Source organism: Acinonyx jubatus, chromosome C1, assembly GCF_027475565.1.
Source record: "Acinonyx jubatus isolate Ajub_Pintada_27869175 chromosome C1, VMU_Ajub_asm_v1.0, whole genome shotgun sequence".
Classification (NCBI taxonomy): domain Eukaryota; kingdom Metazoa; phylum Chordata; class Mammalia; order Carnivora; family Felidae; genus Acinonyx; species Acinonyx jubatus.
In genome coordinates, this window is record NC_069381.1 from 15,260,793 (window position 1) to 15,287,049 (window position 26,257).

Genomic DNA, 26,257 nt, shown 5'->3' on the forward strand with positions numbered 1-26,257 from the left:
AAGTCCTCTAAAATCATTCCAACAGCTGTAACGCCCACATGGAAATGACCAAGTTCAATAAGGGGTAGACTGGAAAGATTCCAAAGCTTTCCTTAATTGGCTACTTTCAATAACATGATCCTCTAGCAACTGAATGGGTAAGTAGTTTTCCCCCTTACTTTTTCATATCATCCTAGTATTTCCTTCAAATCATTTATTTCCCACTATCTCCAAGTATTTATTTATTATGGATACTGGGAAATAAAAGCTGGCCTACTCAACTTAAAAGGAGCACTACAGTAGATACTGGAAAACCTTATTTAGTATTATGACACTTTTCAACTTCTCTCTGACATTATCACCACCAATGCCCACCCACCATTAAGAAAGAAAGAGAGCTGGGGTGCCTGGGAGGCTCAAGTCAGGTAAGCGTCCGACTTGGGCTCAGGTCATGATCTCAGGGTTCATGTGTTTGAGCCCCAGGCAGAGCTCTGTACTGACAGCTCAGAGCCTGGAGTCTGCTTCAGATTTTGTGTCTCCCTCTCTCTCTGCTCCTCCCCAACTTGCAATCTGTCTCTCTCTCACAAATGAATAAACATTTTAAAAATTAAAAAAAGAAAGAAAAGAAAAGAAAAAAGAAAAAGAAAAGAGAGTGTAGGGGCACCTGGGTGGATCAGATGGTTGAGACTCCAACTATTGGTTTCGGCTTGGGCCATGATCTTGCAGTTTTGTGGGTTCAGGCCCTACATCGAGCTCTGTGCTGGTCTGTCCCTCCCCCACTCGCACTCTGTCTCTCTCAAAATAAATATAAATAAACTTTAAAAAAGGAAGGCAGGAAGGCAGGCAGGCAGGCGGGCAAGGAAGAAAAAGTAAATGACCGTCTTCTCAGCTACACCCAGAGGTTGAACCATACGAAATTTCAGATATTCAAGTATTTCTGACATTTTAAAAAAAGCCAATTTTATGATTCAAGTTATACTTAAATATTGAAGCAGACATATGTTGTCATAGGCAGTTCTACCATAGACTTAAAACAGTAGGTGGGTGGAGGCATTACTGTGAGACAGAAAGGATTAGAGGGAGAACAGTGCAGAAAAAAGTAAGTTTCAGATGCCTATTAGACATCCATTGTAAGGGATTCATACTCAGTTGAGTATATGAATCTAAGCTCGAGAGAGGAGTCAGGGCTAAGGAGGATAAATTTAGAGGTAGGTTCATCATCAAAGTTCCAGACAGTCTCTAAGCTAAGTATAAAACTAGCAAATGAAAAGATGAAAAAATTTGAAATTTATAACCTGGGGAGGCAAAAACCAAAGCAAAAATTTATTTCTGGACCAATTTGGTAGTGTTAATTAGTACATACACAAGAAGTGGTCACTTTCCCCATGGAATCAACATGGTTTATTTATCTGCTTATAATTTTAAAAGAAAAACCAAGCTTCTCATAGAATAAATCAGTAATAAACTAAAATTTAAAAAAATCAGAACCTCAAAGGCAAAAAAGGTGACTGACACAATTTCAGCTGTCCTAGGATCAGTAAGGGTCTAGTATCGCAGGAAAGAGAAAACAGCAACATTTTTTTTTTAGGTTGGCTCAGTATTTTTTAATTGAGGTATAATAGACATAAAACAATTTTTTTCAAAAATATTGGGTCTGCTGGTGTTAGAACAGAATATAAAGGACAGGAGACATACCACACAGTAATTGTAATACAAACCAATTTGATATGATTCCTAATTTTACCTCCTTTGTAATACAGTCAACACTAAGCTTCAAAGTTGTATTAGCCACTGTATTAAGATACAAAGAAAGATAAAATAACCCTTATTCTAAAGTAACTCAAACAGAAAGAAGTCACGGGTAAATAAACGAATCATGTGATAAATGCTATTTGATGTGTATTTAAAGTATTACTGAAAACCAGAAGTAACCAGGGCTGAAACTCTGGAAAGGTTTGGTGACATCTGAGTGGCACCCTGTGAACTAAAAAGCTTCAGTTCAGACCAAGAATTAAAGACAGTATATTGAAAAGAAAACTAATGGGTACAGAGGTAAGAAGGTGAAACATGTCCCACAAACAGGCAAGGGTTCTCTTTGGGAAGGGTTTATGGAGGAGAGAGAGGTTAAGTAGAAAGAAAAGGGGTTGGTACAACCGCAGCCTGATTTTAGAGCCAGACTGTGAAAATCTTTCTAAGGTTTTCCTTAGAAAACCTTTCCTTTCTAAGATATTTTGTTTTGTTTTTAAAAAATTTTTAATGTTTATTTTTGAGAGACAGAGAGAGACAGAGACAGAGACAGAGACAGAGAGAGAGAGAGAGAGAGAGAGAGCAGGGGAGGAGCAGAGAGAGAAGGAGACACAGAATCCAAAACGGGCTCCAGGCTCTGAGCTGAAGCTAGAACTCATGAACTGTGAGATCATGACCTAAACTGAACCCGGATGCCCAACCGACTGAGTCACCCAGGTGCCCCCAAAAGTATTCTTTTTTTAAAGTGCACAACAAAACTAAAAGACACATGTCAAAATGAGTGCAAGACCCTTTCATAGCAAAAATATAGGCCATTTTTCCCCCTCTTAGATTCTCCTGAGTTTCACTTATTTCTAGCAGATACACAATTTTATAGTGAACAACTGTGTTTTTTAAAACTTGACAGTTAGGTTACCACATTGACCTATAAAATCCTACTTAAGCCAATGAGGAAGACAAGGTTCACGTTATCCTCTCTACCCGTTGCCACTCAGAGCAGTCAATCATCACTGTGATTCTCATGGCCTGTTTGTCTCCTTGGAGTACATATGGAAAAGGACAGAATGTAACAAGCACTTATGACAGTGCTTGAAAACAAGTGGCTGCTCAGACCACTGAGTATAAATTCTATATTATTAATTCCACCAAATTTCACACTACCTAAATTTGGCTCTTTGACAGTAAACCTGATTTAGAGTATCAACTCATAAAGGCCAGGAACAACTCAGGTGGCCAGGGCTGCCTTACAGTACAAAGGAATCAGGTTAAGATAACAAATAGATTTTAATTTCTTTCATTGTTAATCACAGCCTGGACAACTGCCATAAGATTTCAAAGTTCTGCTTTTGGAAGGGAAGATTGTAGCAGAGTCGAGAATTGCTGAATCGCTATAATGTACACCTGAAACTAATATAAGACTGTAAGTGAACTGTAGTGGAATTAAAAGGAAAAAAAAAAAGAAAAAGATTCCAAGGTCCTTTCTCAACTCACCAGTGAAACCTTAATCAATTAGAGATAGTTGTCTTGGGAAAAATTGGTAAAGAATATCTGTTCTACTAAAAGATAATCCAACCATTTAGTAAAACTATCTTCACATATAAAAACTAATTAACTCTTGGGGCACCTGGGTGGCTCAGTCAGTTGGGCATCCGACTTCGGCTCAGGCCATGATCTCACCGCTCATGAGTTCAAGCCCCACGTCAGGCTCTATGACAACAGCTCGGAGCCTGGAGCCTGGAGCCTGCTTTAGATTCTGTGTCCTATTCTCTCTCTCTCTGCCCCTCCCCCACTCTCTCAAACAAATAAATGTAAAAAAAATTTTTTTTCTTTTTTTTAAAAAGGAGGGGGCGTGCCACCCAGGTGGCTCAGTCAGTTAAGTATCTGATTCGGTTTTGACTCAGGTCATGAATTCACAGTTGGTTCTGAATTTGAGCCCCACATTGGACTCTGGGCTAGAAGCACAGAGCCTGCCTGGAATTCTGCCTCTCTCACTTCTCTGCCTCTCTCCCGCTCCATATCTCTCTCCCTCAAAAATAAATAAACATTAAAATACAGAAAATTTTAAAAAAAGATAAAAGATAAAAAGGGAACTGAATTTAGTGGAAATTAAACATGTCCATGCCTATCCAACCTTACAGTAAAAAATGACCTTGCTATTCATGCCACCAATTTCACAGGGGTAAGTAAATCTATGTTTGAAATAATATTTTCTTTTTCCTTGAAATAATTACAACTCCATTTACCACACAAGTCCAATTTCATATGACTCATTTTATTTTAAACTGGTCCCTATCAGTTCTTTTATTTTTAATAGTACATAGGATGCTTTGTGAATGGCCCTGAAGGCAATATCCAAGAGTTTAATGAAACACATTTTTGGAGTTCTCTAACATTAAAGGTCTTGATTACTGTTTCTTCTATTTTCTTATCTGAGAAATTCAAAAGCAATTTATAGGTGACATTTAACAACAAAACAACTTTTTTTGTATCTTTAAGGTGACTCCTTCTTTTGAAGGAGAAAAGTCAAGTAAATAAATATTAAATAATATTTTAATTAGGAATGTGATTTAATATTTAATGCAAAATTGCTCATTAACAAGGTATCCTAATTTTCATAAATGTAATTACTCAGCAGATACCAAGAAAAGCAGAAAAACAGACCTAGAATTTTTAAAAACCAGGGTATAAATAATACCCACAATCTTATGAGTGAGGGTCCTTGCATTCTCATAAAACTTCAATAAACATATGTATAGTTTCTAACTTCCCTGCTCTGAAAAGTAGATCCATCGCTTTCATCATGTGATCAAGAGTCCTGGGGTATCTGGGTGGCTCAGTCAGTTAAGCATCCAACTTCGGCTCAGGATGTGATCTCAAGGTTCGTGAGTTCAAGCCCCGCGTCGGGTTCTGTGGTGACAGCTCAGAGCCTGGAGCCTTCTTTGGATTTTGTGTCTCCCTCTGTCTCTGCCCCTCCCCTGCTCACGCTCTGTCTCTCTCTCTCTCTCTCAAAAATAAATAAACCTTAAAAAAAAAAAAAAGGAAAAAAAAAAAGTCCTGATCCTAAAAAAAAGTTGAGTATTGAATTTATTGCTTTTAACCTCATCAGTGAGAGGTTAACAAAAAGAAGGCAGCTTCCCACACACTAAATGTAGTACTTCACATGAACTGTGAAGACCTATAGACCTGTATTCAAATTATACATCTTTAAGTCCACTTCCTTATTTACAAATGAAAAGTTGTCCTCAGGATTATTAAACAGTGCAATGCATGTACAGCACTTAGCAGTGCCTGGGACACAGTAATCGCTCAATAAATGCTAAAGATCCATCTGAATTGAAATCCTGCCTTTATATACACTAGCTAGAGAAACTTGGGCAAGACTCTTCAACTCTGTGCCTGCTTCCCCAACTAATAAAAGGGACATGATTATACTTACCTCATACCTTTGTTATAAGCATTAAATGAGAAGATACAAGTACAGTGCACAGAATAGTGTCTGGTGCATAGTAAGTGTCACATCATCAGTAAGTGATAATGAAGAAAATGTTCTATAACTATTCTATCAGTTTTCTCATGGTCAACTCCTCTGATCAGGTTTGGTGAATTTTTGTATGTATTTCATGACTTATTACATCATGGAGCAGTACTATCATCATCCACTTTAAAGGACTTAACTGGAATATGTTCACTTATCCCCACTTCCACTAAGACCCAGTCCAAACCTTCTGCCCATTCATCTAGCCATCTTCTTCCTCTGATGAACAGTTACAGTCATGCTCCACTCTTCCAAGTACTTCTTCCTAATGAGAAGCCATGATAACTCTACCAATAAATGTTACTTGCTATTTACTTACATATACTTGTTCTAATTTATATGGTCATTAATGGGTCCTTCTCATTTTCCAATATGTACATAAAATAACATTTTAACATCATGCTGGTAAAATGAGAACCCTTAAAGACAAGAATCACAGTATCCACCATCATTTTCCGTATTATCTTTTTTTTTTTTTTAAAGTAGGCTCCATGCCCAGCATGGAGCCAGTGTGGGGCCTGAACTCACAACAGTGAGATCAAGACCTGAGGTGAGATCAAGAGTTGGACGCTCAACTGAGGGAGCCACCCAGGTGCCCCTGTCTACCCCTATTATCTGACACAAAACCTTGAACACAGTTTTCATTCAATAAACATTTACTAATTTAAATCTGTCTCAATTATCCTGTGTAACTCTGCCACATTACCAATATTTAAGCCCCAATACCAAGCTCCCAGAGGCCAGAGGCTTTTTCAGTTGTATTTATAATGCTACAGTAGGGGCACGTGGATGGCTCAGTCAGTTTAGCATCTGATTTCGGCTTAGGTTGTGATCTCACGGTTTGTGAGTTTGAGCCCCATGTTGGGCTCTGTGCTGACAGCTCAGAGCCTGAAGCCTGCTGCAGATTCTGTGTCTGCCTCTCTCTCTGCCCCTCCCCGCCTCGCACTCTGTCTCTGTCTCTCTCTCAAGACTAAACAAACTTTTTAAAAAATTCTACAGAAAAGAAACTTCAAACATGTTTTAAATATTACAACAAATAAACAACCCTATTCTGTATTTAGAAAAGAAAGGAAATAGAGAAAAAAAGACTCAATCCAATTGGCAGGTACATTTTTTTAATGACTGCTTATTTTTGAGAGAGAGAGAGAGAGAGAGAGAAAGAGAGAGAGAGCGAGCGAGCAGGGGAAGGGCAGGGAGAGGGAAACACACAATCTGAAGTAGGCTCCAGGGTCTGAGCTGTCAGCACAGAGCCCGACACGGGGCTCAAACCCACGGACCATAAGAGATCATGACCTGACCCGAAGCGGGCCACATAACCGACTAAGCCACCCAAGCACCCCAACAGGCATAATTTTTAACAACAACAAAATATAGCAGTAAGAGCATCAGCCTTTCCTAAGTACAGTATCTGATACTGACTATGGGATTTACTTAAAGAAAGGAGGGTGATGTTAGTGACAGGTAAGAATGAGGTTTTTGGTTTTTTTTTTAATGTTTATTTATTTTTGAGAGAGAGAGAGACAGAGCACAAACAGGGGAGGGGCAGAGAGAAAGGGAGACACAAAAACTGAAGTGGGCTCCAGACTCTGAGCTGTCAGCACAGAACCCGATGCGGGGCTCGAACTCACGAACTGAGACATCATGACCTGAGCTGAAGTCGGACGCTCAACCGACTGAGCCACCCAGGCGCCCCAGAATGAGGTTTTTTATAAAAGTAAAACTTTCTGAAGATGTTAGTAAAAGGTGAGCCCAAGAAGAATAAGGAAATGATGAAATATATTCAGTCTTGGATAGCTTATACATTTTTATAATATTCAGTCCAAGGTGATCTCTCAAAATAATATAAGGTTCAGGGCTTGTTGGCTCAGTCACTGGAGCATCTGTCTCTTGATTTTGAGTTCAAGCCCCACGCTGGGTGTAGAGTACTTAAAAAAAAAATAATAATGATACAAGGCTTACACTCAGCTGACTCTATGATCCAGCAATCCCACTTCTGAGTATACATCCAAAAGAAATGAAAATAAGATCTCAGAAAGATAACTGCACTCCATGTTTACTGCAGCACTACTCACAATAGGCAAGATCACAGAAACAACTTCAAAACCCGTTAAGAGATGAATGGATAAAGATGTGACGTACGTACGTGTATACACACACACACACACACACACACACACACACACACACTATTACTCAGCCATAAGAAAAAAGAAGTAAATGTGCCAATTGCAACAATATGAATGGGCTGTGAAGGCATTATGCTAGGTGAGGTAAGTCAAACAAAGAGAAACACTGTATGATAGTACTTCTATGTGGAACATGAAACAGTCAAAACTCATAGAAATAAAGTAAAGAATGGTAGTTACCAGGGGCTGGGGATTGAGGAACTGGGGAAATGTTGATCAAAGGGTACAAATTTGCAGTTAAAAGATGAATACATTCTGGGGATCTAATGCACAGCACTGTGATTATACTTAGCAATATTATATTATACACTGGAAAATTGTTAAAAACTAGATTTAAATGTTTTCACCACAAAAAAGAAATGGTAATTATGTGACATGATGGAGTTGTTAGCTAAGGTAATTGTGGTAATCATATTGCAATACGTAAGTATATCAAATCAAAAGGTTGTATGCCTTAAATTTGTAATAAGTCAATTACATTTCAATAAAAAAATAAATTACTTGGAAATAAAAGTGACACAAACCTTAGCTCATCTGACTACCTTTCTATAGTACCAATTTCGGTAACTTTTTTCCTAATAATTTATAAAAATAGGATAATAATCTCTAATTACAGTAACTTCTGGACAACATTGTTAAAATTATATTATTGTGAACAAAAATTCTGCATGGAATTGCTAAAAATAAAACAATATGTCTAACAACATGGCAGTGACCAACTAAAAAGAAGAAATATAAAACAACACTATTTAACACGTGGGTAATGACACTACGTCTTTTATCCCCTAATTTTGCTAGGTTTCTATAAGGTACCTTTATTAGTTTATTAAAGGAAAGAGCTTACTTTCCTATTGTAATTTAGACATTCCAAAAACTATCTTGTGCAGTAAATCCTGAAGTCTTAAAAGCCGCATTATTAAAATGGAAAACACAAACATTTCATCTACCCTAACATTAAGCTTGTTTAGGTATCATTTCAAAGGCATCGTAAGAGTAGTCAGTAGTTGGCTGGTTCTTGTACCAGTGGTAAAAGTCGAGTGGTGATGGTGGCAGTAGTTGCTGCAAAGAATCTGAATGATGCTTACATACCAGGCTTTACCAGTTTTAAATGGATTTGTCTTACTCAACTTACATAATGACCTTTTGAGATGAATGTTAATAATTATCTTCATTTTACTAATGAGGAAGGAAACTAAGGTACAAACAACTTAACTTGCTCAATGAGACACACAGCTAGCTGCTCATGTAAAAGCACCAGGAACTGAATTCATCTGGTATCATTCCGGAGCCATTTAGCCACTTTTAACCACTATCCATTCTGCTGCCCATGTAAACCGTGAATTCCAACTCATCGACTAACACAGTAAGTATCAAAGTATTTTTATAATTTAAATCTTAACATGTCATATCCATACATGAATGGCTCCAGCATGCCAAATAAAATACAAATGCCTGTTCAGAACCTTACAAAATTGGCATGATCTAGACTCTGTCACCCTCTAAAGCTGGTTTCCAATGATAACCACAATCTATTTAAATTTCAATTAACAAAAATTAAATAAAATTGAAAATCCAGCTCCTCAGTCACACTAGACATGCTTCAAGTGCCGAACGGGCATATTTTTTCTTAAGTTTGTTCATTTATTTTTCAGATAGAGAATGAGCAAGCACACGCAAGTGTGCACACAAGGAGGGAAGGGACAGAGGGAGGGAGAGACTCCCAAACAGGCTCCTCACTGTCAACACAGAGCCCGACAAGGGGCTCGATCTCACAAACCCCGAGATCGTGACCTGATCCAAAATGTCTAACAACATGGCTTCAACGACTGAGTCACCCAGCTACCCCTGAACAGACATGCTATTAACAGACGGCACCAGTTCTGAGCCTGCCATCTTGTGCTGTCTCCAGAGCACTGAGCTTCCCACTACCAGGAGAGCTCTACTCTTCTACAAACCTTACTGTGCAAATCTGTTTGGGAGATTGACAAACTTCCTCCCTATCCATTAAGGACTGAATTCTCCTCATGGTTCAGATATCTTAAAATGCCACCTTCTCAGGCTCATACCTAATTATAAATTACTCTTTCATTTTATGTCATGTATAGCTCCATATCTCCTTCAAAGCACTTACTATAATTTTTATTAATTTTTACTTTCATCTCAATGTTTTTCTCCTATTCAACAAATACCAGCTGGATTGTTAACAATTTTAATAACGTTGCTAACATTTAGGGAGAATCGAAATCTGAGTTGCTCAGCAGTGCAATTATTAACATTTTGGGCTGGGTAGTTTTTGTTGTGAGGCTATCTTTGCACTTCGGGATGTTTAACTGCATCCTTGGTCTCTAGCCTTCAACTGTCACAAGCATTCATTCCCTTCTCCCTCCCCACCCCCATCAAATTGTGACAACCAAAACTGTCTCCAGATATTGCCAAACGTCCTCTGGAGGGAAAAGCATCTCCAGTTGAGAACCCCTGACCTAAATACTTCCAAGTGATTACAGAATTCTGAGTTGAACATTAAATCAAAGGCCAAAATTTAAAAAATAACTAAATACCAACAAATTGGATAACCTAGGTAAAATGGACAAATTCCTAGAAACACAAAATCTACCAGGATGAAATCATGAAGAAACAGAAAATCTGAATAGATGAATAATTAGTAAGGAAACTGAATCAGTACTCAAAACAATTACAAAACCAAAAGCCCTAGACTTTATGGCTTTATTGGAAAATGCTACCACACATGGAAAGAAGAACTAATACCAATTCTTCTAAAACTTTTCCTTTTTTTCTTCAATATATGAAATTTATTGTCAAATTGGATTCCATACAACACCCAGTGCTCATCCCAAAAGATGCCCTCTTCAATACCCATCACCCATCTTCCCCTCCCTCCCACCCCCCATCAACCCTCAGTTTGTTCTCAGTTTTTAAGAGTCTCTTATGCTTTGGCTCTCTCCCACTCTAACCTCTTTCTTCTAAAACTTTTCCAAAAAAGTGAAGAGGAGGAAATACTTCCTAACTCATTCTATGAGGTTAGCATGATATTGATACCAAAGCCAGATAAAGACACTATAAGAAAACTATAGACCAATATCTCCTACAGGTATCAATGCAAAAATACTCAAAAACAAACAAAAAACACCCTAGCGCCGTCAGGGTGTCTCAGTTGGTTATGCATCCGACTCTTGATTTCAGCTCAAGTCATGATCTCGTGGTCCTGAGATGAGCCTCTTGTTGGGCTCTGCACTGGGCACGGGGCCTGGTTATGATTCCCTCTTCAGGGAGCCTGGATGACTCAGTTGGCTAAGCGTGAACTTCAGCTCAGGTCATGATCTCACAGTACGTGGTTCAAGCTCCAAATCAGGCGCTGTGCTGACAGCGCGAAATCCACTTGGGATTCTCTGTCTCCTCCTCTCTCTCTGCCCCACCCCCCAATGTGCGCACGCACATGCTCTCTCTCTCTCTCAAAATAAACAAACAAACAAAAAAATCAATCTGTGTAATACATCACATCAACATGAAGGAAAAAACCCACCTGATCATTTCAACTAATGCAGAAAAAGCATTTGACAAACTTTACCGTTTCATGACAAATACGACTCAACAAACTAAAAAAGGAAGGAAACTACCTTAGCATAATAAAAGCTATATATAAAAAACCCACACCAAATATTGTGCTCAATGGCAAAAGACTGAAGCTTTTCCTCTAAAATCAGAAACAAAGCAAGGATGCTTGCATTCACCACTTCTCTTCAACACAGTAATGGAAATCCTAGCTGGAGCAACTGGCAAGAGAAAGAAATAAAAGACAAACTGAAAAAGAAGCAAAATTATCTGTTTCAGATGATACGATCTTATATGTAAGACAACCCTAGGGATACCACCAAAAAACTCGCAGAACAATAAATGAATTCATTGAAGCAGCAAGATATGAAGTCAACACACACAAAATCAGGTAAATTTCTATACATGAACAGTGAACTATCAGAAAATGAAATGAAGAAAATGATTCCATCTACATTAGCATCAGAAAAAATAAAATACATAGGAATTAACCAAAGAAGTCAAAGAATTCTACAGTAAAAACTATAAAACATGACTAAAAGAAATTAAAGACCTAAAAGAATGAAAACACATCTCCTATTCATAGAGTACAAGACCCAATATTGTAAGATGTCCCTACTGCTGAAGTGATCTACAGATCCAATGTAATTCCTACCAAAATCCCAATGTTTTTTTACAGAAATAGAAAAATCCATCTTAAAATTTATATGGAATTTCAAGAAAGCCCAAACAGACAAATCAATCTTGAAAAAGAACAGAAGGACTCAGTTTCTTTTTTAATTTTTTTTTAATATTTATTTATTTTTGGGAGACAGACACAGTGCAAGAAGCGGAGGGGCTGAGAGAGAGAATCTGAAGCAGGCTCCAGGTTCTGAGCTGTCAGCACAGAGCCCAACGCGGGGCTCGAACCCATGAAGCGCAGGATCATGACCTGGGCCAAAATTAGATGCTTAACCAACTGAGCCGCCCAGACACCCCGATGGACTCAAACTTCCTGATTTCAAAACTTACTACAAAGCTATAGAAATCAAAACGTGTGGTTTTGGCATAAAGACAGACATGTAGATCAACAGAAAAGAATAGAGAGCCCAAAAATAAATACTCGCACATATGCTCACATGATTTTCACAAAGAGTGCCAAGACCGTTTAATGGGAAAAAGACAGTCTTTTCAACAAAGGGTGCTGGGAAAACTGGAAAACTACATGCCTTGAAAAAGAAGGAAATTCTGATACACACTACGATACAGATGAACACTGAAGACAGTAGGCTAAGTGAAATAAAGCAGTCACAAAAAGGGGCGCCTGGGTGGCTCAGTCAGTTGAGCGTCCAACCTTGGCTCAGGTCATGATCTCGCGGTCTGTGGGTTCGAGCCCTGCGTCGGGCTCCATGCTGACAGCTCAGAGCCTGGAGCCTGTTTCGGATTCTGTGTCTCCCTCTCTCTCTGACCCTCCCCCATTCATGCTCTGTCTCTCTCTGTCTCAAAAATAAACGTTAAAAAAATTAAAAAAAAAAAAAAAAACAGTCACAAAAAGATTACTACATAACTCCACTTACAGAAGGTATTTCTAGTAGTCCAAGTCATAGAGACAGAAAGTAGAGTGGTGCTTTCCAGAGACTCAGGGGAGGGGAAAATGAGAAGTTGTTATAGAGTAGTGGCAGTTGTTGTAATAGGCAGTTTCAGTTTTAGAAGATGAAAAGACTTCAGAGGATGCATGGTGACAGTGGCTACATAACAATGTGAAAGTATTTAGCAACACTTAACTCTATGCTTTAAAATGATTAAGATGAGAGGCGTCTGGGTGGCTCAATGGGTTAGGTGTCTGAATGTTGGTTTCAGCACAGGTCATGATCTCAAGGTTTGTGGGATGGAGCCCCACATTGGGCTCCCGGCTGATAGCACTCGGAGCCTTCTTGAAATTCTCCCTCTCCTCTCTCTCTGCCCCTCCTCATGCATGTGTCTGCACTTTCTCTCTCTCAAAATAAATGAATAAACTTTAAAAAATTAACATAAAATAAAATGACTAAGATGGAGAAGCGCCTGGGTGGTTCAGCAGGTGAAGTGTCTGATTCGCATCTGTCTCTTGGTTTCGGTTCAGGTCATGGTCTCACGGTTTGTGGGTTCAAGCCCCACATCAGGCTGCATGCTCACAGTGCGGGCGGAGCCTGCTTGGGATTTTCTCTCTCTCTCTCTCTCTCTCTCTGCCCCTCCCCTGCTCTCTCGCTCTCTCTCTCAAAATAAATAAACATTTAAAAACAAAAACAAAAAAAAAGAGCACAGCTCCTGAACTTGGGGGGGTGTACAGATTACTTAAATAAGTGAGTAAACAAACAAACAAACAAACAGTTTAAAATATAAAACAGGGGTGCCTGGGTGGCTCAGTCAGTGGAGCATCCAACTTCGGCTCAGGTCATGATATCACAGCTGTGGGTTCGAGCCCAAAGTCGGGCTCTGTGCTGACAGCTCGGAGCCTGGAGCCTGCTTCAGATTCTGTGTCTCCCCCCATGTGTCTCTGCCTCTCCCCGGCTCATGCTCTGTCTCTCTCTGTCTCTCTCTCTCTCTCAAAAATAAACATTTAAAAAATTAAGAATAAATAAATAAAATATAAATTTATTAGGATGGTAAATTTTAAGTTATGTATATTTTACCACAATTTTATTTAAAAATAAGGTACTATCTAAATGTGATTTCCATCTTTTATTTAAATTTCAAACACAAGAATCTGGATTTCTAACTATGGTCACCTATCAGCAATGCTACTGGAGAAAAGTGACAAGAATACTTGTAAAACTACCATGTTCTTACAACCACATCCTTTTTGTCACAACAATCAGGAAAATTTTATTCCTTCTCTATACTCCATAATGTAAAAATATTAAATAGGAAAAAAGAATAAAAGGCTTTTAAAAAGAAACTTATAAAACATTTCCGATTATTACATTCCTACAACTGAAAATGGGTACACAATTAAACGTTTGCTAATTTTATAAATGAAATATGACATCATGATTTCACCAATGTTAAACATTCTTAGTCACTTAACCTGCTAATTTTCTCTTTTGTGAATTGCGAAACTGCACTTTTGACCTATCAAGTTAGAATGAAAATGAGAACACCTGAAACTCAAGACACAATGAAATGGAAACACTCCTATACTCTACAGCAACATAACCTGCCTTAACTATGTAATATGTCAAAAACATTAAGTATCTTTACACTGTGTTTATGTAAGGCTACTTTTGAAAAATCTTAAATAGGAAGTAATGCTATTCAAACAGAGACAAAAATATACATACATATATGTATATGTATAAATCACAAAATTATTTAAAACAGAAAATAAAGTGTTTAAGCCCAACACTGGTTTTTATACGTACAGATTATGCAAATTAGGGTTCACCTCACTGACATGCTACAAACTAACGTTTATAATGTTTGCATTATGTGTTAACATGTCGTATTTAAACAACAACAACAACAACCAGGGTCCCTCGGTGGCTCAGTCAGTCGAGCGTTGGACTTCAGGTCAGGTCATGATCTCACGGTTCATGGGTTTGAGCCCCACATCAGGCTTGCTACTGTCAGCACAGAGCCTGCTTTGGCTCCCCTGTCCGTGCTCTCTCTCTCTCTGACCCTCCCCCTGCTCGCACTCTCTCAAAAATATACATTAAAAAAAAAAAAAAACCAAATTGTATAATCATATGATTTATATTATGTTCAATAAAAACCAAACTCCAGGGGCCCTGGGGCGACTCAGTCAGTTAAGCATCTAAGTCTTGGTTTCAGATCAGGTCAAGATCCCATGTTTTGGAGATGGAGCCCACATGGGGCTCCTGGGCTGGGTAGGGAGCCTGCTTGGGATTCTCTCCCTACTTCTTTCTATGCCCCTCCCCAACACGTGCTCTTTCTCTCGCTCACATATATATAAATAAATTTTTTTAAAAATGTATCCCAGGGGCGCCTGGGTGGCTCAGTCGGTTGGGCGTCCGACTTCAGCTCAGGTCATGATCTCACGGTCCGTGAGTTCGAGCCCCGCGTCGGGCTCTGTGCTGGAGCCTGTTTCACATTCTGTGTCTCCCTCTCTCTCTCTGACCCTCCCCCGTTCATGCTCTGTCTCTGTCTCAAAAATAAATAAACATTAAAAAAAAAATTTTTTTTAATAAAAAAAAATAAATAAAAATGTATCCTTAGGGCGAAAAAGAATACACTGAACATGTGACTATCACAGCGCTGAATTTTAAACCTTTAGTTTACTTTTTCTAAAAAAATAATAATAATAGTAAGTATAAAGATTACTTTTTCTCCCAAGAACAAGCTACTGATAAACACAGCATGGAAATATATTGAAACAATCTGAGTGACAAAAGGAAAATCAAAAAACAAAAGCCAACCAGTACCTACTACATTATTCCTTTTCCTATTATACTTTTTAATAAGTGTCTTGAGAATGAGTTCATCATTATACAAAGCAGACCAATGGCGGGGGGAGGGGGGGAGGGATGGAAAAGAAAGATTAGGAAGAAGGGAGGGAAGTTAAGAATGACGCATATGTTAATTTTATCGATTGTGGCAAAGGTTTTCATGGGGGTATGTTAAACCTAACCACATTATACACTTTAAAGAGTATACTTTAAATATATTTAAATCACAGGCACTATATATGCTGTGTATCAAATATATCTCAAGAAAGCTGTTTACAAAAATAAAGTCTACGTAAATAAATCCTCAGCTCAAGTGGTGTATTTACCATGGGGAAAAAATGCATTGTTATTCTGTGCTGGATTACAGGACAATTAAGTAGATTTACATCTCACTAGAGTGTTGATCAACCCACGCTAAATTTTGTCTCTGTGCAGCTATCTCCATTGACATGTTGGGCCAACTCAGTATTTATTAGTGACTTGAAAACAAACATAAAAGTATGATCTTCTAATTAGATGACACAGAACTATAGGATGACAGAAACAAGACTTTAAAAGGATAAGCTGCCTGAAAAGGATTATGAAATGTTATCGCATTAAAGAATAATTCATTCAGATTTAATTATTTATAGGAATTCTGCAAAAGCAGTTAATAAGACAACTCTTATAATCTACCAGAATATGACTGCTGCTTTTTGTAGTCATTATTCCAGAAAATTCCAGTTTATTTCTGCAATTATATTAAAAATACTGGCTTACTAGTCATAAAATCTAATTTCTCTAAAGAAAATATGAAGCCAAAAACACACACAAGATGGTAAAATTTCAGTTTGTTTTTCATAAGTATGCTAATTGAGAGAGTTATTCATGAATATATTTCAAGTTACTGGCTCATTCCTTCAGTTTTGCCATTTCTTCTCTACCATGTAATATATACCTCTCTTTACTAGAGTTTAAAAAATACTGGCTCTATTCTTTTTTTGTTCACATAATCAATCACTCTAATATAATAACGGTTAATAAGGTATAATAACAAAAGTATCACTCCCATCCCAGAGAAACATTCCAGGGAGAAACTTATATAAATCAGGCTTAAGTAAATAAATAAATGATAATCAAGCTAAAACATGTAACTGAGTCCTCCTTTGGATACTTCTTTGATTATCAGCAGAAAACCTACTAAAATGGCTGGCATAAGCGCATAAAGCCTGCATATCAGACACAAAAATGTAAAGTCTTTGATTGTATAATTGTTTAAGACTGGCCAGGATTCATTTTTTTGTCTTTCAAGGAATTCAACCAACTCAATTAAAGTGACATATGGGCACCATGTGGCAAGGCAGGAGGAGGTGAAATGAGGGTTAGCCTTTATTTTATGACACAGAAACGATGCTAATGGACCCAGACGCTAGAGAAACAGTGACCAATACGTAATCTTGGGGTTGAGAAAAGGGGGAATTAAGAATGTCAGAGCAGCTGGTCAGCCAGTCTCCTACTCATTCAGTTAATGTGCACAACACTGTAAAAGCACGGCAGAAATTTAAATTGCTATGAATGGAAACTGATTAAAAAAGTGAAGACTGCCATATTTTAAGGTAACTTTTTATTGCCTAAAATAAAATCCCTCATCTTTCCAGAACAGGCAGTATATGTAATTGATGTACCCACTTTTTTAACTGATTGAAGGACTACATATATAACACTAGCTTCCAACAGTAAAAGTCAACTTTGATCTAAGTAAAAAAATAAATTCAAAACCTTTGTTCCAAAACATGACATGTAAAATCTGTAGCAGGCACTGTGCTGTCACTCACAAGATAATCTTCTCTCCAAAGTACTAAGTTTACAAAGTCACATGTCTTCATTTACGAGGAGTTTCAAAAACATGTCTATACTTTAGCTCAGTAATTTCATTTCTAGAACGTTATTCCACAAAAATAACCCAAAATTCAGGAAAGACTTTAAATTCAGTAAGTTATTTCTAATAGGAAATTTAGAAACAACCTAATGTTTAACTTCTCAGCAAAATAATGTTTAATTCTATTAATTTTTCTCAACAATAACCCTATTCCTGCCCCAGTGTTCACTTGTATAAGGTACCACATTCATTCAGTTACTCAAAGCCAAATCCCTAACATCACCCTTCAGTCTTCTTCCTCCCACATCTCACATCCACGCTACCACGATATCCTATTGCATCTATATACCAAATCCCACCACTAATCTTTTTCTGCTACCATCTTAGAGCAAGCCACCATCATCTATCTTCTGCCTGTTTTACTTGAACAATCACTTAACTCATCTTGTTTCCACTTCACCAACACAGCCACCTGCCCTAGTCACAGTCTGCTATCTATATAATAGCTACAGTCGCCTTTTAAAAGGAAATTCAGATCTACTGCTCTTAAGTTTCTAATGGCTTTCAATTACATTTAGATTATAATAATCCAAATTCTTACCATGCTAAATAATGCCCCATCTAATCGGATACTCCACATACTTCTCTGAATTCTGTTGCCACCCTCTCTACTCCACACTAGTTTCCTTACAATTCTAAGATCACACGAAGCACCTTGCTATCTCTGGGCCTTTGATTTTTATTCTTTTCATCATTTATTTTTATTTTAGAGAGAGTGAGCAGGAGAGGGGGCAGAGGGAGAAAGAAGGGAGGAGGAGGAGGAGGAGGGAGAGGGAGAGGGAGAGAGAGAGAGAATCTTAAGCAGGCTCTCTGCAGACTCGGGACTCAATCCAATGACCCTGGGATCATGACCTGAGCAGAATCAAGAGACACTCAACCAAGTGAACCACGCAGGCACCCCTCCCTGGACCTCTGCACTGCAGTTCTACTAGAAATGTACTTTCCCTAGAAATCTGCAAGACTCACTCCCTCACTTCTTACCTCTTTATTTATATGCCTTATTTAGATAGAACTTCCCCTGAGAGCCCAAGGAAAATCGGAGTCCAATCATTCTCTATCCCTTTATCATTACTCATTTTCATCAAGGCTCTTATTACTACCCAAAACTATATTGTGCATATAGTTGTTTACTTTCCTTCTATCCCATGGAAAGGTACAAACTCTATGAGTACGGAGGGTTTGGTTTACTCACTACTACATTCCCAACACCTACATAGTGCCTGACACACATTAAAAGCTTGAGATATCTTTGTCAAATGTTGACTGAATACTACATTCTTGTTAAAAAAAAAAAAAAAAAACACAAGAGAAAGCCATTTATTATTTAAGACATGTTTCAAATAGCAAAGGAAATGCTAACATTATAATATAAACTGACAAAATATAATAAAGTATCTTATACAGAGCCTACAACACAGAAAAAAAAAGACAAAGGAAACTATATAAAAAAAAATGGTTATAGTAGATGCCTCTAGAAATCACTTAACATTACTAAAAATTTTCATTTTCTTCTTTTACCTATCTTAACTGTGAAAAATAACTGAATGGCAAAGCTGCCCTTATGCTCAGTACTAACAAAACAAACAAAACCCTCTGGTCTATAGAAAGTTTATGCTAGAAAAAAAACTTGGAAGGTTATTTTTCTTTCTTTCATTTATTTATTTTGAGGGACAGAGGGAAAGCAAGAAAACAAGTACAAGCAGGGGAGTGGAGAGAGAGAGAGAGAAAGAGAAAGAGAGAGGAGAGGATTCTGACTCGGGGCTCGAGCTCATGAACCACAAGATCTTGACCTGAGCAGAAACCAAGACTGATGCTTAACCCAATGAGCCACCCAGGTGTCCCTCTAAAGGTTATTTTTCCATGTAAATTGAAGTTTCTCAATTACTAGGAAGATCAAGCAATTTGTTATATGAACTGAGTCCATTTTAAGAGTCAAGGGGTTCAAAAAGTAATTTACAAGTGTTAACTGATCTACACTAGGAATAAACTGAGATTTATTTCAGAGAAACCATCCTACTCATTCATGCACAATAGAGTTCTAACTCTTTAGGACAATCTTCAAACCTCCCAAACCCATCTATCGCATCTCTACTTCTGCTACAAAGCCTAACACATATGCCACACTAAGCCGACTACTGGCCATTCCATTAACAATGCCTCTGAATTTTAACTTCCTAGAAGGTTTTTTGCTCCCCTACTCTGCCTAGAGAAATCCTATACCTTCCAGCTTAGTGCCACTTCCTCAGTGAGGTGACTTCTTCCTTTCCCATATATAGTATCTTTTTTTCTCTTATCAAAGGTTCTTAGGGGCGCCTGGGTGGCTCAGTGGGTTCAGCGTCCGACTTCGGTTCAGGTCATGATCTCATGATTTGTGGGTTCGAGTTCCCCATCAGGCTCTGTGCCGACAGTTCAGGGCCTGGAGCCTGATTGGGTTCTGTGTCTCCCCCTCTCTCTGCCCCTGGCCTGCTCACACTCTGTCTCTCTTTCTCTCAAAAATGAATAAACATTAAAAAAATTAAAAGAAAAAAAAAGGTTCTTAACCTTGGGCCGATGAATGGCCTAATAATCTTTGTGAAATTTTGAAATTATATGTAGATACTGGGTATACGCTCTTTTTTGAGAAGAAAGCACTGTGACTACACTCAAGATTGTAAAAGTAATTCATAACCCAAAAGGATAAGAATCATTGCTTTATCATGCCACTTTAGATTAATTACAATTATTTATTTACTCCTCTTTCTCACTACTCTGTGAGGTTTTTCTAAGTTTATTATCTTGAGAGTGAGAGAGAAAGAGAGTGCATGCGCGCACACACCCAACTGGGGGAACGGAAGACAGAGGGAGAGAGAGTCCCAGGCAGACTCCTCACTGTCAGTGCAGCGACTGATGCAGGCCTCGAACTCACAAACCATGAGATCATAACCTGAGCTGACATGAGACACTTAACCTACGGAGCCACCCAGGTGCCCCACTCTGTGAATTTCTTTTAAAGCACCTTATCGATATGGTAAGGAATAAATGGTATGATGAACTGAAATGTTTAAAAGATAGGTCTGATTGCTCAGTTTTCCCTAAATTCCCTTAGGCTCACTTTAAGACACCTGAAATCCGCTTCTAATTTTATTACCTTCATCCTCTAACTTTTAAATTTCCCTCCATTTATGAATTTCAATCAATCATTTAACATAAAAAGTTTAACTTCCTAGGGGCGCCTGGGTGGCTCAGTCCATTAAACATCGACTTCAGCTCAGGTCCTGGTCTCAAGGTTTGCGAGTTCGAACCCTGCTTCGGGCTGTCTGCTGTCTGTGCAAAGTCCGCTTTGAATCTTCTGTCTCGCTCTCTCTGCCCCTCCCCAACTCTCTCAAAATTAAATGTAAAAAATTAAATTTCCTGGATTAAAACCAATGTTCTCAGGGGCGCGTGGGTGGCTCAGTCGGTTAAGCATCCGACTTCGGCTCAGGTCATGATCTCGCGGTCCATGAGTTCGAGTCCCGCGTCGGGCTCTGTGCTGGCAGCTCAGAGCCTAGAGCCTGTTTCAGATTCTGTGTCTCCCTCTCTCTCTGACCCTCCCCTGTTCATGCTCTGTCTCTCTCTGTCTCAAAAATAAATAAACGTTAAAAAAAAAATTAAAAAAAAAAAAACAACCAATGTTCTCATTTCTAAACTTTTTGAATTTTGTTATGTAATCAAAGGGAAAAAGAAAAAGTTTTGAAATTAAAAAAAGTAAAATAAAAAAAATTTTTTTTAAATATCCAAAAAGAGGGGCGCCTGTGTGGCTCAGTCGGTTGAGCGACCAACTTCGGTTCAGGTCATGATCTCGCAGTTTGTGGGTTCAAGCCCCGCATCAAGCTCTGTGCTGACAGCTTGCTCAGAGCCTGGAGCCTGCTCCGGATTCCGTCTCCCTTTCTCTCTGCCCCTGCCCCTCTCACAGTCTGTCTCTGTCTCTCTCAAAAATAAATAAACATTAAAAAACAAAACAAAACAAAACAAAACAACACTTTAAATATCCAAAAAGAAAATTAAAACTCAATATCCTAAAAGAATCACAAGACAAGGACAGAGGTAGATTTATGGAAAGATGAAAAAATACAAAAAAAGGTGACAGGTGTATGAGCCAATCTATCCTAAGACAATGCTTGTTTCATATTCACTTATTAAATTAAGATGATGGGGGAAAGACCTAGTCACCCTTCTTATATTATATACACCTATTTCAGTTCAGGGTTTTCATTTAATTTTTGCCAAAAACCTTTCACATGCCAATCAAACCAACACTATTGTGACATCAAACGCTTATGTGCAAGAAGTCATCCAATACGACCAGCAATCATGAGTACTCACCGTGCTATACACTGCCGGGACGGCGGGAGTGAAGAGTCGATCCTCGAGAGGCTGCTGTGCAGGTCCTCTAGGAATTCTAGAAGAGTGAGTTAAGGATAAGAGAACTCAAAAATGCCTTGCTGTAGCATTAGCAAAAATTTACCATCCTAAGATTCTGTCCATGACCCAAGTTTTGTCACGTAATTACTAAGGCTACTCATTTACTTCTCCACAAAAACGGAAAACAAATATTTCAAATTTCTTCATGTAACCAGATCAATCTCTCCAAGTGATTCCCATGATAAACGTTCCATGGCAACTCAAAACAAACAAGCCTCCACACTTTAGGTCCATGATGAGAATCTACCACCTTTACTTTCTAGAGAAAAAGACTAAGGAAGTGTGAGCAGGACAGGCAGAAAGATACACGTAAATTACTGAAAAAGACACAGTCTCTTCTGCTAACTGCAAAGGAATGACTAATAGAATTGTTTCCTGGTTTTTCTATGTTAGTTGCTTCTTTCCCTTCTCCATTATTTCCCAACCAACGCATTAAAAAAACAAACAAACAAACAAACAAACCCACAATGGCTCTCCAGCATAACAATTAAAATATTCCAGCATGTGGCCAGGATATTGCTAAAAGACAAAAGACTATCATTTTACTCAGCTTCAAAAGTAAATGATGTGAGCTCCTTCCACCTGGTGACGAGAGGTGATATTTCCCCTAAGAATGTCAACAACAACAACAACAAAGAACAGCAACCAAAAGATTAACAGCAATTCTCTCCACACAGTGGGATTACATAAGTGTATTGAATGTTTCCATAATAAAATTTTTGAATCAGTTAAATGTACTATTTAAGAGGACTAAAAATATAATAAACCCAAAATGAAACAGAATGCCTCCCTAAACCTATCATTTCTCCTGTCATTTTCCTTTCTAATTCAATGAAACATTTTAGAAGACAAAATACCAGCTACGATTAATAATTTTATATGAATGACCACAAGTTACAGAAATCTGAATCATTAAAAGTTAAATTCTTTATACGTAAGTAGCAACAGTTTGTTGAGGTGGGAGAGGGAAAATAAAGCAAAAACCATCCATGGTTTAGCCACTCAAAATCAGTAACACTGTACCAGTCTCTAGACAATTCTTTAAACTAACCACCTCAGACCACACAGTTCATCCCCTACACATAAGAAACTGATTTCAACTACTGCAAGAAATAACAAAACTAAAACATTTCATACAGGAGCTGCTTCTTAAAAACTTTATATATGTTTGCAATGTAGAAAGCATAAGACTAATAATAAGTTCCAGGACAATAGTCCTTCATTATGAGCTTGTCGATTCTTTCAGAAAGAAGATTACTCTTGGCTGGAATAAAACTTTCTTTGAATTATAGTTCTGCACCGCAGTCACATGAATGGTGGAAAATATGAGGCCATTCTTTCTTCTGCAAAGCCAACGACTTTTGCTTCTTCTAGCTAAGGCTAATTCTCACCACATGAGAATAATCTCAAATGAGAGTCATCAGTACTATGCCCCCAAAAGCTGAGACATGCCATTTAAACCTTACAAAGGAAGGTTAGGGGTTCCTGATTTCTATTAGTTATTTTATTGCCTAACAATACAATTATGAGATTTGTAAAGAGGCAATCATATATTTGGCCAAGAGTCCCACTAACAAACATTCTTCTGGGCCACAAATAATGTTTATTTTGTTTATTTCACTCTCTGTAAACCACCAACAGAATACTACAGGTTGATAAATTGTTTCTTAAAAGAACGTTGAAGTAAAAATTCTTAATTTTAAAACAAAAACATAATTCTATAAAAACAAAAACTGAAAATACAAGTCAGGAGATCTGAATCTAAAACAGGCTGCAAGCCTAACCAACTATGTTGTCTTCACCGAACCATTCCAAAATATCTCTTATAAACTGAGAATCAGCAAGAAGTAACCTGCCCCAGTTAATAAGGCTAGGTACTCAGGCCAGATCAAGTCTTCCTGAATTCTAAAAACGACTCTCTTCCTATTATATCAATATGTCACGAACAGAATAATGACCACAACCTGGTCAAACTATGGTTGCCCCTATCTATATGACAAAACTAAATGAACAGTTCGTCTCATAGAAGAGTCAATGGAGTGTCACCCCAAAATTTCTAGAAAGTCCCAAATTCTTGGCCTAAACTGAATCATCTGCCCAATGGCAAATGTACACTTATTAATACAGACTTGGCAATTACTGTATCAAACTAACTCAGCTTATTTTACAGAGCATTTTTTTCCTATCACATATCTTCATAAATATGCTAAAAACCACTAAATTGTACACTTTAAAAAGTGTGAATTTTATAGCATGTGAGTTATATCTCAATAAAAAATTTAACTTGTGGGGTGCGCCTGGGTGGCTCAGTTGGCTAAGTGTCCAACTTCGGCTCAGGTCATTATCTCGTGGTTCTTGGGTTCAAGCCCTGCGTCCAGTTCAGTGCTGACAGCTCAGAGCCTGGAGCCCGCTTCAGATTCTGTGTCTCCCTCTCTCTCTGCTCCTCCCCTGTTCATGCTCTGTAGCTCTCTCTCTCAAAAATAAGCATTAAACATTTTTTTTAATTTAACTTCCTATATTTTTGCTTCCTTGCAAGTAAGTTATTTAGCCCCTCTTTCCACTAAAAACAGCCTCAATAAACCAGACTCAAATAGGCACTAGGCATTTTCTCCATAAATAAGTTAATTCGAAGAAATGACATGCATGTAAAGCTCTTTCACAACAACATACTTCCTCCTAATTCTGCCTGTAATTAAGCTTATTACCAGCTTTCACCAAGTACTGTATCTCCAGCATACATCACTGGATATTTACTTATTTACTTTTGAGCTCAAGGTAGCAAAAAAAAAAAAAAAGGCTTCTCAGAGTACCATTTAAAATTCAAATTCAACTAATGAACAGTGATAATATGCATGTGCAGTGCTTCAGAATATGTTGTTTTTTTATTTTTTAAATCTCAACACTAAAACACAGTAGGCATACTCACTTGACATTTCTGCGGTTCAAACTACTATGGATTATACCATTAGGAAATATAAGCAAAATCATTAGCAAGACCAGAAGGATGGTATATAATAACTGAATTAAGATTCTAAATAGAAATACAAATGGAAAATATTTTTTTAATTCCGCACGCTCATTTTCTAATAAAAAATGTAAGAAATAAAATTTGAAGACTTAAGAGTATTAAAGCACAACACACTCTAAATTGATTATTAAAGAACTCACTACATACGCTCCACATTAAATGTCAATTAGGCGGATAAAAATTTTTCAAACACAAGATTTCGTCAAAGAAATCCAAAGACCAGTGAGATTATATAATGATCTGAATGTTTCCTGCTTATGTCAGGAAAGAAAGAAGGGACCAGTAATTTTTTAATTTACAGATGTGTACTGGGGGTGCCTGGGTGGGTCAGTCGGTTGAGCGATTGACATCGGCTCAGGACTTGATCTCACGGTTTGTGAGTTCGAGCCCCGCGTCGGGCTGTGTGCTGACCGCTCAGAGCCTGGAGCCTGCTTCAGATTCTGTGTCTCCCTCTCTCGATGCCCCTCCCCCACTCATGCTCTGTCTCAGAAATAAATAAATATTAAAGAAAAAATTTTTTTAAACTTACAGATGTGTACTGAAATTTCATGAATGATGAACTCTCATTAGGATGAAGTTTCTTGATCAATGGCAATTGTATCTGACCCTGAGTTTGACCTGTAGTCACTATCTCCTCAAAAGGTTTTATCTTGAGAAATTAGAAAATAATTAATGAAAATCAACAGAAATCTTCCTCTAGTATGCTAAAACACTAATGTTCCATTTACAACTCACAGCTGAATGTTCCTAAACTTTACCCCAATCCATTGTAAGAAAAGCTAGGGGCGCCTGTGTGGCTCAGTCAGTTAAGCATCCGACTTCTGCTCAGGTCATGATCTCATAGCTTGTGAATTCGACCCACACGTTGGGCTCTGTGCTGTCAGCACCGAGCCTGCTTTGGATCCTCTGATCCCCTCTCTCTGCCCCTCCCCTGCTTGCTCTCTCTCTCTCAAAAATAAACACAGGGGTGCCTGGGTGGCTCCCTCGGTTAAGCGCCCGACTTCGGCTCAGGTCATGATGTCACGGTTCTTGGATTTGAGCCCCACGTTGGGCTCTGTGCTGACAGCTCAGAGCCTGGAGCCTGGTTCAGATTCTGTGTCTCCCTCTCTCTCTGCCCCTCCTTTGCTCATGCTCTGTGTCTCTCTCTGTCTCTCAATGATCAATAAACGTTAAAAAAAAAATTTTTTTTTTTTTAAAGAAAAGCTAGTCTCCCAAATCAATGCTTACCATAAGCAATATTTATAGTGACAACCTCAAGTTATTATTGCCTCACTGAAAGTGAAAGCAAGGTTACAAATCCCATTGCACAAATTACTTTAGAGAAGACACAGGCAACCGATTTCAGGAGATAAAAACAAATAAATGAAAAAGATCTTTTTCTACATTATTTCTTATTTAAGCTTTATGGCAATATGGTAATATCAGTCAATTTAC

The 26,257-nt window shown here is 38.1% G+C and overlaps 1 protein-coding gene across 7 annotated transcripts in view; it reads right to left on the bottom strand.

Annotated features, from left to right (window-relative positions):
* The window catches only part of EIF4G3 (eukaryotic translation initiation factor 4 gamma 3), a 309,641-nt gene that overhangs the window by 208,574 nt on the left and 74,810 nt on the right, over nucleotides 1-26,257 (bottom strand). For 4 of the 7 annotated variants that reach the window (XM_053208300.1, XM_027060183.2, XM_053208305.1 and 1 more), the window contains one exon: nucleotides 21,697-21,772. The gene's annotated coding sequence lies outside the window, so the exon portion shown is untranslated. Of the gene's footprint in view, nucleotides 1-21,696; nucleotides 21,773-26,257 lie in introns of those variants that run through there. The other 3 variants (XM_053208299.1, XM_053208296.1, XM_053208287.1) reach the window with 2 other exon arrangements.